The sequence below is a fragment of the Pollicipes pollicipes genome, unplaced genomic scaffold (assembly GCF_011947565.3).
Source record: "Pollicipes pollicipes isolate AB1234 unplaced genomic scaffold, Ppol_2.1 Scaffold_7261;HRSCAF=8764_pilon_pilon_pilon, whole genome shotgun sequence".
NCBI classification, from domain to species: Eukaryota; Metazoa; Arthropoda; class Thecostraca; order Pollicipedomorpha; family Pollicipedidae; genus Pollicipes; species Pollicipes pollicipes.
The window spans coordinates 18498539-18510572 of NW_023597054.1; the positions used below are offsets into that span (position 1 = coordinate 18498539).

The window sequence follows — 12034 nt, forward strand, 5'->3', positions numbered from 1 at the left end:
CACGATTTAAGCGCTAAGACGTGACGAAACAGAACATTTTCTGTGGTGTAAATTTTTCTGCGCCTCGAATGCGGCAAATGTGTGAACATGAGAGAACCTACCTGACATGACGACAGTGACGGTAACGGCATAACACAGTCGCGTGTCTGCTCGATTCCAATTCAGGCGTGTTATATTTATGGTCATTTGACTCAGCAATAGTCCAGCGAACTCAGGCCTGGGCCGTTCGTTATGTCATGGTTCGGAGATTGAGCTCGGGAAGTACAGCTCATGTCACAGTAGACGAAACGATACGTCTGGACTGTCGATCTAATGGACTGTTTCAAGCTTCATTAGTTTTGTTCGATCCTTTCCTTTCGACATACTGCAGACTGCTTCAACAAAGAGGGGATTTTGGAGGGCGTGGTTCCCTGTAGCGAGGAGGAAATCCAGCTGGTTGATGATAAAGTGTTCTTGTGAAGCCGCCAGCCTTTAAAAATATGCCTGCAGGCGTTGGTTCATACTGCCGAGCCGGTTTTTCCATGTTCCAAAACATCGCGAGTTTGAATGTCCGGCGAGTTTTGCGGACGGCGCGTCCTCGCCGCACGGCCCATTCACCGTCATCGGGTGATTCCGGCCGTGTCTCGTTCAGAACTCCCCTTTGAGTCGTCGGCGCCGCGCGCCGCCGGAGCTGACGCGTCCATTTGGCGCGCCGCGTGCGACCGGCCTCACCGGCGGGGCAGGGCGCTGACGTCACGGTCTCGTGACGAGGGCTTGGGATTGGGATTGGCAGGATTCGATTAGACCCGCATGCTGCAAATCCTGGATTCCTAAAGGCAAGGATTCGGATACTGAATGAGTGTTCGAATCTTAGATGCTCAAATAGCACACCGCATCCTGAAAACTATCGTTTAAACCCGTGATCAGGTGTATTAAAGGCCGTCTGAGTCCATATCTCCCGCAGCTAATCCGAATGCACCACGTGAATGTTGGCTCTGTACCGAAATGAGTTGCCCGCCCTCCTTTTAATTGCATGATATCAACTTAACATTTCGATGCAAATACTCAAATATATTTGATTTTCGAATCCGAATCCGAATCCGATACCACCTATCCGAGGATCCAAATTCCTGCAGCTCTAGAAAGTGCTTTGAATTCTCAGCCCCAGTTACGCACCATCGCAGGCTCCTGGACGCGCAGCAGGCCCGACACCTGGACCGGCCGTCCTTCACTGCCCGCAGCCCTTACCCCATAATCCCAGCTGTGGCTCCGCTCGGACCCCCGCCCCGAGCCGAACCGCCGGCTGACTGGCTGACGTCCCCTCCCGCTCGGCAGGCGGCGGGGCGGCGGGACGGCGCGTCTCGACCGCCGCCGGCCGACCCCGAGCTCACCTGGGACGGACTCAGCGACGAGCTGTCGGCGGCGCTGCAGGGCGCCCGGCCGCTGCCCGAGGACGTGCTGCCGTTCGACGCTGCCAGCGAGGTGCCGCTGGAGCAGCAGAGGTGAGCCTGCTGCCCCGCAGCCGGACCCCGAGCGGGTGGCTGCCACACGGTCGGACCCAGGGGTCAGGCCGATCTCAGAGTCCGGCACGCCGGTGAATTCGTTACCCCATGCCCCCTCCTCCAGGGGGAGGGGGCCGATCATGGGGGTGCGCGGCTGCTCCAGAAAGAAATGTCTGCGCGAGATCTGCCCCAGGTCGCGCCCTGAGGAAGCAAATGGGGGGGGGGGGGGCGGGCGGGGCCTAAGTAACGGGAGCCAGCCTGCCTTTCACGAGGGCAAAGCTGAACAGGTCGACCCTGAAGGCTTGGCACTAGATGTCCGAATATTGGCAGCGCATGAAAGCAGGTTAAAAAATCACCACCTGCCGCTGAGGAGGCTCGAGAGTATCAGAGTGCTAGGCTCCAGCATTGTGCTTTCAGCAGAAAGGACAGGCAAGTATCTCGACGTGTCTTTACTTGCCGCTCGTACGTCATCCATACACCAGTGACTGGTGGCTGAGGGAGGACTTGTGACCCCGTGCTCAGCTGGCATGGGCCGCCCACAGACCACGCTCCAGTCCCGACGCGTCGTCGGACGGTGCTCGCCCGCCAGCCGAGCGCCCGGGTGTTTAGTACGCTGTGCGGCGTCTTTGAAAGGTCACTCCGTATGGGCTGTGGCATGTGGTAGTTTGTATGCGCCCAGGCGAGGCTGGATATTTCGGGCGTCGAGCCCACAGCGTCTTTTGTTTACGCCCGGCGTTGGCCGTCCTCTGATGACGCCTGGGGTGGGCTTCCGCTGAACATGGCAAGTTCCTGGCGCAAGTACTTGACCAAGAGGGACCACGTGGCCTTGCCTCCTTCCCCCTTTCATGATTGCACTAACTAGCGCGCAATTATGCAGGACCTCGATCCAAAGTCGCAGGAGTTCCCGGACAATTTGACATTTACCACTCCTCTCCCCCTGACGGAACTCCTGGCTACGTACCTGTCCTATTCTGCGTGGCGTTGCCCACCGTCGGCCCGAGCGCGTCCCGGTTTGGCCCGGCCGGCGTTCGGCGGCCTCTGGCTGCGGACTGCCTGGCGTTGCCCGCCGTCGGCCCGAGCGCGTCCCGGTTTGGCCCGGCCGGCGCTCGGCGGCCTCTGGCTGCGGAGGGCGTCGGCGCTCGTCGGTCACGACGATGAGCGTCGGTCGGGCCGGCCCCGCCCAGCTCCATCGGAAAATCACGGCCGCCGCTCCGCCATGGCACGCTGTCACTCTAATGGATGATCCCGCCGGCTATCGATATTGTGGGTGCGGCCTCTCGACCGGCTTGTAATCAACGCTCTCAACTGATCTGGCCAGCCATCAATTTACCCCGTGTCTCGTTTCGGATGTGACCTCGTGCGTGGCGGTATTTGAGAGGTCGGGGATATGGGTGCGGGGAAACTGGTGTTGCTCGCCACAGCTGTATCATGCACCAGTCTGCTCAAGAAGGCTTCTGCCCTTTTTTGCACGTCGTGGCTGAAGATTTTGATGTGCTCTTGAAAGGATAGCATGTATTCGTTTAGCGTGAGGGCAGTGCAGACTGGTCGCCAGCCATAGTGCATGAGTGTGGTACCTGGGGCAAATGGTCTTCTCCCGCCCCTTCCTGTTGCCCCCCCCCCCCCCCACACTCACTGTGTTGTCAACTCCCATTTCTTGAATGCACTCTGGTAAACAACATGCTGAAATTGCCTTCCTGGGGCTCGTTGCAAGTGTAGAAGGCCACACAATTTTCTTCTGCTCTTTGATCCGAATATCTGTTCGAGATATTTGCAGTCACAGGCATTCTGTGGCGGATTGGGTTGCTGCATGTATTGGATGTGAAACGATTGTTGGGTTTATGGAGTGTAAAATGAAATCTGTCAGTTACCGCCCGGTTGGACATTGCAGCATTCTGCTGCGCGGTGGCCTCATCCGAAGACGGTTTGATGAACCCCTCGCTGACGGCGCGCTTACCCTTCCTTTGAAGCGCGTGTCTTGGCGGCTAGCCGGCGCGTCAGAGCACCGGCCCCCACAGAGCTGGGCGTCCGCCGAGCTAACTGCCCGCCCCACCCGACGTGGAGAGTCCAGCACGCTGGTGGGCGGGCGGGTGGGGGAGGGGGAGGGGGAGAGGCGGTCACAGGAGCACGTCCCCGGGGATGGGAGGACACGCCAGAACCTACACCCCCTTGTGGGGCGGGCAGGAGATGCAGTCTGTGGGTGTTGCACGCCATTGAGGCAGAGGTCTCATCCCTCCGCGCACAGAGCAAGGCCCTTCTTGGGCAGCTGACAGTGTCAAAAGTAGCAGGGCTTCCATCTGGCCTTTGATCCGAATATCTGAATGCCGAATGTCGTGCCATTTGAAATCGCAGGCATTCCGCGCCGAACTGAATTGCTGCATTTCTCGGATGCAAAATGGTCGGATGCTGTGTGGACTGCAAAATGAAATCTTTTGGTTACGGGATGATTGAATCACGTGATCTTATGCTGTGCGATGTCTTCATTCCAAGGGGGTTCGATTTACTTCTCGCAGACAGTGCACTTATACTTCCCTAAAATCGCGCCTCGCGGGGCAGTTCGGGGTGCTCCAGGTGGAAGTGGGCGTCCGCCCAAGTAGCCGCCCACTACACCCCATGTGGGTGTTTGGGTATGTAAGGGGGTGCCGGCGGCACGTCCCTTGAGTGCGGAGGACACCCGGGAGCTTGTACCTCTCTGCGGTACAGCCATGACATCACATCAGGTGGGGCTTCACGTCATCGAGAAAGAGCCCACCACCCCTCTCCAAACAGCGAGAGCGGGGGGGGGGGGGGACGGGAGGGGAGGGCACGCCGTCTCACCGATCATGCGGGCAGTGCCCAGCGCCCACACCAGCTCCCTGACCATGCGGGCAGTGTCCAGCCCAACGCTGGGAGAGGTGCACTGCTCCCAGCGGTTGGGGTCTGCAGTGCCGGAGGAGGCCGTGGATGTGGGTGTCGGCCAAGCGGCGACAGCGCAACGCCCTTTGACCTCGGGCCGAACAGCTGTACCAACGCCGGACTGGGCCGTCGGCGCTCGGGCCCGGTCCCACAATACGGCGGCAGGAGGTGCAATGTGGTCGCAGCTTAGTGCCCATCAATGCGCTGTAGAAAATGCCGGTGATCAGCTGGTGCGCCGTGCTGTTCAAGAAGGGCCAGGCCGGGAGGCTCAGATGGGTATTCCTGTCACCGCCAGCTGGGCACTCGGGCCGAAGCTCACGTGCTAGGGCTGAGCTGTTAGTCAGTGATCACCAAGTGTCCCGCGCTGTTCAAGAGGAGCCAGGAAGGGAGGTTCGGATGGGTATTCCTATAACCGCCAGGTGGATACTCTGGCCGAAGCTCACGTGCTAGGGCTGAGCTGTTAATCAGTGATCACTAAGTGTCCCGCGCTGTTCAATAGGGGCCAGGACGGGATGTTCGGATGGGTATTCCTATAACCGCCAGCTGGATACTCCAGCTGCAGGTGACGAGCTGGGGCCGAGCTGTTTATCAGAACGTGCAATTATGGCCGTAATCAATATGCCAGTTCTCTGACGGGTTGGGAGGGCTCGCGAGTAGTTTCATCATTGTGGGCAGTTCAGCTCGCGTACTGCTGCATGTAGTCATGCAGTACATTCAGTGCTGCTGTGTACAGCCCAGTTACCGCCGCACACATTGCACTGCAGTTTGAGCAATGGGATCTAATGTTCTGGACCAATTCACACCGAACCAAAGCGGGCTGCTGCCTAACTTTTTCGTTTGAACTCGCATGCCCCTCGTGAGAGGCAAAGCTGCTTCCATCATTTGAATGCATGGAAAGTCACGTTTCTTGAAAGATACCTGCTGAATGTCATAGAGGCGGTGTAGATGTATGACAGAAGTAGTCCATTTGATATGGAAATGGGAATGGAAATCCACCTGAAATGGACCCATGACTGCGGGAACCCAGCCCGTTAGTACACAAATAGATAGCGGGATACTGCAGGCGGCTGTATCATGCATCCAGGAAGCAGTTCCCAAGCAGATGTATCGGGGACGAATTAAATTCCGTAGCAAGTTGAACTTGTTGATATGGTCGAATGACCGAATAACTTCCGAAGTTGGCTCCAGACCCGAATCGTTGAATGATTTTACCTGACAATAAACAACTACGCAACAGAACCGCATTCGAACTTTGAGCTCAATTCATAGCACTGGGAACTATGCTCATAATTCTAGGTGAGTCGCATGTATCGTTTGCGACAGAGGAGTGGGGCCTGAAGACAGCGGGGCACCGGTGCTGGGCCAGGGTATCAGTACTGCCTGAAGCACTGCAGTCCCCTGGTATCTGTTCCCTCACATCATGGACGAGGCCAAACCGTGTGACCCCTCCTCCCCGGGGACGCCGTGTTGCATTTTGCCCTCAACCCCGCTGAGACGTACAATCTACACGCTCCCCCTGTCTGTGAAAATGTGCATGCTCACGCGAGTACCATCAGGTGGCGAACGAATCTCCTCTGGAGGAACGTCCCGACCCGTGCCGACACTGCGCCCCCCCCCCCCCCCTCCCTTCCCGACCCAACCGGCGGACATCCGCCGGCTTCCGCTCGGCAGGGTAGGCTCAGAGGCGATTTCCTCCGTCGATAGCCCGTGGATCCGCGCCGCCGCCGGCCTCCCAGGACCGGTGCCGGCTTCTGGAGACTTAGCTGGCCACGGTGGGGGCCAGGACGCGCTCTGTCATGCTCAGCGACACGACGCGCGGCTGCCGGCCGGGCTCCGGCGAGCGGGGTTGAGCCGCCGCCTCTCGGCTCGGCTCAGAGGAGGAGGAGGAGGACTTAGCTGGCCACGGTGGCGGCCTGGACACGCTCTGTCATGCTCAGCGACGCGACGCGCGGCTGACAGCGGGACTCCGGCGGGCGGGGGTGAGCCTTTGCCTCTCGGCTCGGGCCCTCGGAGGAGGAGGAGGTGGAGAGGAGGAGCGTCGATGGTGTGGGCTCGGAGGAGGGGGGGGGGGGGGGCAGACAATGTCGTGAGCTGGGGAGACTGGCCGTCCGAGGGCCGGGGGGGGGGGGGTTGTTTGTTGGTGCGAGTTGAGGTACGATGACAGGCTGGACGTGTTGCGGGCGTTGGAGTGGGTGGAGAGAGGGGTTTGTTTGTCCCGCTAGGTCTGGACAAGGTTTCATGTGAGGGCTTTGGACAGCTGCCGCGAGTTGTGTGAAATGGTAGACTATTGCGCCGCCCAATATGTGTAAAATAAAGGTTACACAGACTCCACGGCGTCCCAGTCCTCGATTAGGCTCAAATCATGACTTGATGCGTACAAGCCCAGTGCCGCTCATCAACATAATACGACGAAGGTGTACTTAACCGTCGTTACGTTCTCTTATTTTCTTTCACTTGCTGCTTAAGTGCAACACAACCGGAAATAAAATTGCTTGTGTCATCACAGAAGTTGCGGATTCTAAGACCGGTTCTCTGATTTAGTTCCAAAAGCCAAAAGCAATTAGTTTTGTCAGTAAGTAAACCGACGTTGTTTATGAAGTGTGCTGTTTATTTGAACGTTTCCAATGGCTTAGCTAAGTCGGCTTAGTCGCCGTATTACGTTTAGGTTCAGGCGTCGTAATTAGCAGCTGAATTCCAAGCCTTAATGGAACATTAACTTCTTACGTTGGAGAGCTATCACGTACGGTCGGGTCGTTGTTATGGCGGTGTGTTGTGTTTGATGGTGCCTTCACCGCTGGTGTCCAGAGGTTCCGGCCCATTAATTAGCCCGTCCTAGAAATAGCAGAGGATTTGCGTCCATATACCCCTTCACAAACTTTAAATTAAGTTCACAGTGAAGGGCACCACAATTGACATTCACGTTTATGAACCCAATTATATTAAATCCTCGTGGAAACAGTTCTTCACAACGGACATAGTGTGATATTGTTGGCGAGCTCGCGCGTGGGGTGAAGGGAAGACTGGATGCTGATCTGTTCCTGTCTGTACTTTACATGCCGTGGCAATTGTAGATGTGACTGTCAACACTCACACTGTAATGATGTCTTCCTGGTATTGGAAACTGGGCGCCCACCATAATTACTAAACTAACTAATTTCGACGCGAGGTCCAAACAAGCCGAGCGTCAGCCTCGGCCGCTGTTGTGCTTTGCGGCCGCTAGGTGGCGCGGCGCCCGGTGGTCGGCCTGACCGGTGGTCGCCCTGCCGCAGGACGGAGGCCATGCTGCGCATTCAGGACCTGCTGCGGGCCGGCCAGCCGACCGGAGCCCTGGCATTGATCAGGGCCGCCAGGTGAGAGAGAGATAACGTCCCACAGCCAGATGAGAGAGATAACGTCCCACAGCCAGGTGAGAGAGATAACGTCCCACAGACAGATGACTCCCGCGGGGCCGCCGCACTAAGGACCGCCGGGCGGCGCCGCGGACGGACCGCGTCCGGCTCCCGCTTGTGCCGGGCTGCCGGCACGGGTCGCCTGATCAGCGGCGGCGCCGCTGCCGGCATCCGAGCGTGTCCGGCGGCCGCGGCGGCTAATGAAGGAGCCGACCTAATGACGCCGACCATTAAGTCACGTCCGTCCGGCGCGGCTCCCTCGGGGATGACAGTGTGAGAGGACCCCCCCCCCCTCCCTCCGAACACATCCCCATGCATGCCGTCTTTGTGTGTTACGCGGTGTGTCCTGTGTCGTCGACAACGCAAATTACGATGCCACATTTGTTGCGCGTCTGATGTTTCGTCCGGCCAGAGCGGTCTTCACGCGCACCTGCCGTCCCGATCGTGGTGCGTGTCGTATGCCATTCACATAAGGTGTACCATGCGGGGACCACGTGCCGCCGGCCGCGGCCGAACTCGGCCATTTGTGTCGGCTCCATGAGCGGGCACGGCGGCCGGCGGCAGTTTGCGGCGCGTGCGGCGGCCGCCGCCGCTCGGTGGGCGACCCGCGCCACCGCTAATAAACCGCCGGCCGCGCTGTAATTGGAAATCGGCTGCACCGGCGCTGCGAGCCCGACCTGCACTGTCGGCCGGCCGTCACTCAGTCAGGGCCTGCTCCGTCTGCCGGACAGGGCCTGGTCTGTCTGCCGGACAGGGTCCGGTCTGTGTGCTGGACAGGGCCTGGTCTGTCTGCCGGACAGGGTCCGGTCTGTGTGCTGGACAGCGTCCGGCCTGTGTGCCTGACAGGGCCTAGTCTGTATACTGGACAGGGTCCGGTCTGTATGCTGGACAGGCCCCGGTCTGTCTGCCGGACAGGGTCGGTCTGTGTGCCGGTCAGGGCCCGGTCTGTATGCTGGACAGGCCCCGGTCCGTCTGCCGGACAGGGTCGGTCTGTGTGCCGGTCAGGGCCTGATATCGATGCCGGACAGGGCCCGGTCTGCGCTGGAAAGGGCCCGGTTTGTGTGCCGGACAGGGCCCGGTCTGCGCCAGACAGGGCCCGACCTATGTGCCTGACGGGGCCCAGTCTGTATGCCGGACAGGACGCGTTCTATATGCCGGACAGGGCCCGGTCTGTATGCCGGGCAGGGCCGGTTCTGTCTGCCGGACAGGGCCCGTTCTGTCTGCTGGCCTTTGCCTGGTCTGTCCGCCGGACAGGGCCCGGTCTGTTTGTCGGACAAGGCCCAGTCCGTCCGCCGGGCAGGGTCGGTTCGTCCGCCGGCCAGTGCTGCGGTTCGTCCGCCGGCCAGCGCTCGGACCGTCTGCCTCGGCTCGGCTCGTCTCGGCCGGATGGCCCTGTTCCGGCCGCTGATGGCCGGTATTCGGCGGTTGATTGCCGCGGCCGGCCCGTGCTGAGGTGTGGCTGCCCCTGCGCCATCTGCCGGGGAGGGGAGGGGCGCTACTGACTGGGTCCCATATTTGCCCGTAATGTCGGAGCGGGCATGAGCGGCCCGACGATCTTGGCCACTCCTGCCGCTGCTCTCCTCAAATATTTAAGTGGCGTGAAGAGTGTGTGTTTCGATTGAGTTCTTTTCTTTGACAATCAGTTTGACTTTAATCTCTTTTGGCAGTTGGGTAATGTTCTTTGACGCCACAGCTGACGTACGTGCGTAGTTCACGGGATGCCGACGCATACTGAAATGGAGGCGTTTATATTGTCAGCGGGACTAACGCTTGACTGTGGTCGTCCACCGGTGTCCCCAGCTTTAAGAAACCTTCAAATACTTGAAACGGTGGTAAATCACATCCTTCGTAATGGGGAAGTGCAATGTAAATGAGGTGTACTGGAGGTGTCTGATCGTCACATGGTGCTCCAACGCTCGTCGGATGCCTAATAAGGGCCCCCGTCTACAGCTGATCCCCGGCTCTCCGTTACCAAAACTGTGGAAGCAATTATAAAGGGCGTGGAAGTTTGCGGAACTTAATCCCTTTATGATGTAGGTTAATTTCATTTTTGCGCTGTCGGCCCTCATTTTCCGAGCGTGCCCGGGAAAATTCCGCCGACGCAGGCCGCCGCCCCGCGCGAGCACTTACGGCAACAAGCGGCTGGCGTGCGGCTGGCGGCCGTTCGCCGAACTTGATCCGCAATATCTGGCCGCGATGACAGTCATTGGCCAGCGGGCCGTCGTGTCGGTCGGCCAACACTGACTGGCGCGGAGACCCTCTGATTGATTAAGGTGACTGGCGCGCAATCGGCGGCCAATGACAGAACATTCGGGTCCAGATGAGACCATTATTCGCGCCGAGCGGGGTGAGGGGCGACGGGCATCGGTGCTCCGTCCCTGCGCCACTGCCCGCCGCTGCGGCTGGCCGTCCCTGCGCCACTGCCCGCCGCTGTGGCTGACCGTCCCTGCGCCACTGCCTGCCGCTGTGGCTGGCCGTCCCTGCGCCACTGCCCGCCGCTGCGACTGACCCGTCTCTGCGCCACTGCCCTCCCCCCCCCCTCCCCCGCCGCCGTTCTCTGAACTCTGCCCCCTGACGTCGCGTGTGGTGGCTGGCGCCGGTCTTGATCCGACGGCGCCTCAAATTGGCACGCACTGTCCGCGGCCATGCATCGGAACCGCGAGGTCTGATGCTTTGGATCGATGCAGCGGTGTGTGCGAGATGGCTGATTTTTAGAGTTTCCGTAAATCGACCAACGCGAGCTGGCATCGGCGACATTTATTATCGGAACTTTCAGCCCTGCGCGCTTTGTTTCCCTCGTCTTTCGCATGTTTGCGCCCGTCTTCGGATTCATTTTATTCTTGAGTGCTTGCTGTCTCTCCCCACAGTCGGCGGGTGCTGTTGATGGGAAGTTGAACTGATTCAATCAGCTTAGAAGGAAAGGCGTCAAGGGTATAACGGAGAATGGCGAGGGGGGATTGCCGGCACTCCAGCCTCTTGAGCGATAGGATGGAACGTGGTGTGTGCAGCCGCTGTCAGCGAGGCGCGTCCTGCACGTGTGTGCGCAGGCAGGCGGCCGCACCGGCGCTCAGTGTGTGCCAGGCGAGGGGCGGACGGAAGCGAAGTCGGCACGGAGCGATGATGGGCCGATGCCGCCGCCCTGACGCGTCGCCGCTGGGTTTGGCTGTTGCAGGGAGGTGTGGCCGGCCGGGGACGTCTTCGGCGCGCCCGACATCGCGCCCGAGGACGAGTTTCTGGCGCTGCGGGAGATCCACTTCGCGCAGCTGCCAGGTAAGGCGGCTGAGCGGCGCGGACCGCTGGTCGGCTCGCGGCGCCTGCCAGGTAGGGCGGCTGAGCGGCACGGACCGCTGGTCGGCTCGCGGCGGATGGGATCGATTCCGAACATGACGTCCGAGCTGCTGGCCCGACATTGGCTTCGGTTGGTTCAGGACAGCAGTGTGGTCCGCGTCTGACAGCTGGCGGCGCCCGCAGCTGGCTGACGCCACTCCTCGCTGCGGGACGTGTGGAGGCCACCAGCCCCGATTATTGGACAGGCAGCCATCAAGCGGTGTGGCCACACCCCACTCCAAGGGCCACTTTCTAGGCACCACGCTACACAGTCAGAAATGGGGCACTTTTGGACGTTGCCTTGGCAAACTTCATTTGATTATTTCGTTCTGGCGGTCATGCATTTTTTGTCCTGTAACCGATCAAAAGAGTTACCCAAGCGTGCAGTGAACCCCAATTTCACTACAGCTGGTGGCGCGCCATGTTTTTTCTTTCTTTTTTTGATGCCACCACCATTGATCAGCCAGCAGCGGAATCCATGTTCACATAATTCCTGAATATCCGCATGATGTTTGTGAAACCAGCTCCATGCAAATGTAGATATATGCACACTTAGGAACATGCGTGAGGCATTTTGCTGTAGGAATGGGCTGTGAACGTATGGGAAGTGCTGGAGCTTAGAATTAACCCTTGCCCCGCGGGAGTTTCACCTACGTCACGCCCTACGACAAAGGGGGCCTGAGAACCCACCCGATGATCTCAAGATTTAAGCGAGCTTGAGCCACGCGGAAAACGGCATTGAAGAGCTCTTGTCAAACTGCATTAGATAGGCTTGTCTGAACAATGGTTAATGCGACCTTCGATGGACCAAACCAGGTCCAAAAGGTTAACATCAGCATATTGTAGACCGTTCCTGTTGTCTCAAGAACTAAACATGCTGCGACGATGCAGAGGGCGTACTTGAAAGCTCTCTAAATGCTGTTGGACTAGCACCTGTGAACATCG

At 59.1% G+C, this 12034-nt stretch overlaps 1 long non-coding RNA gene across 1 annotated transcript; it reads left to right on the forward strand.

Moving 5' to 3' along the window:
• Window positions 1–1405: 1405 nt before the first annotated feature.
• On the forward strand, window positions 1406–11017 carry LOC119112088 (uncharacterized). The gene is made up of 3 exons (XR_005095679.1): window positions 1406–1481; window positions 7643–7723; window positions 10935–11017. It is a non-coding gene; the product is annotated as an uncharacterized LOC119112088 (long non-coding RNA).
• Window positions 11018–12034: the final 1017 nt, after the last annotated feature.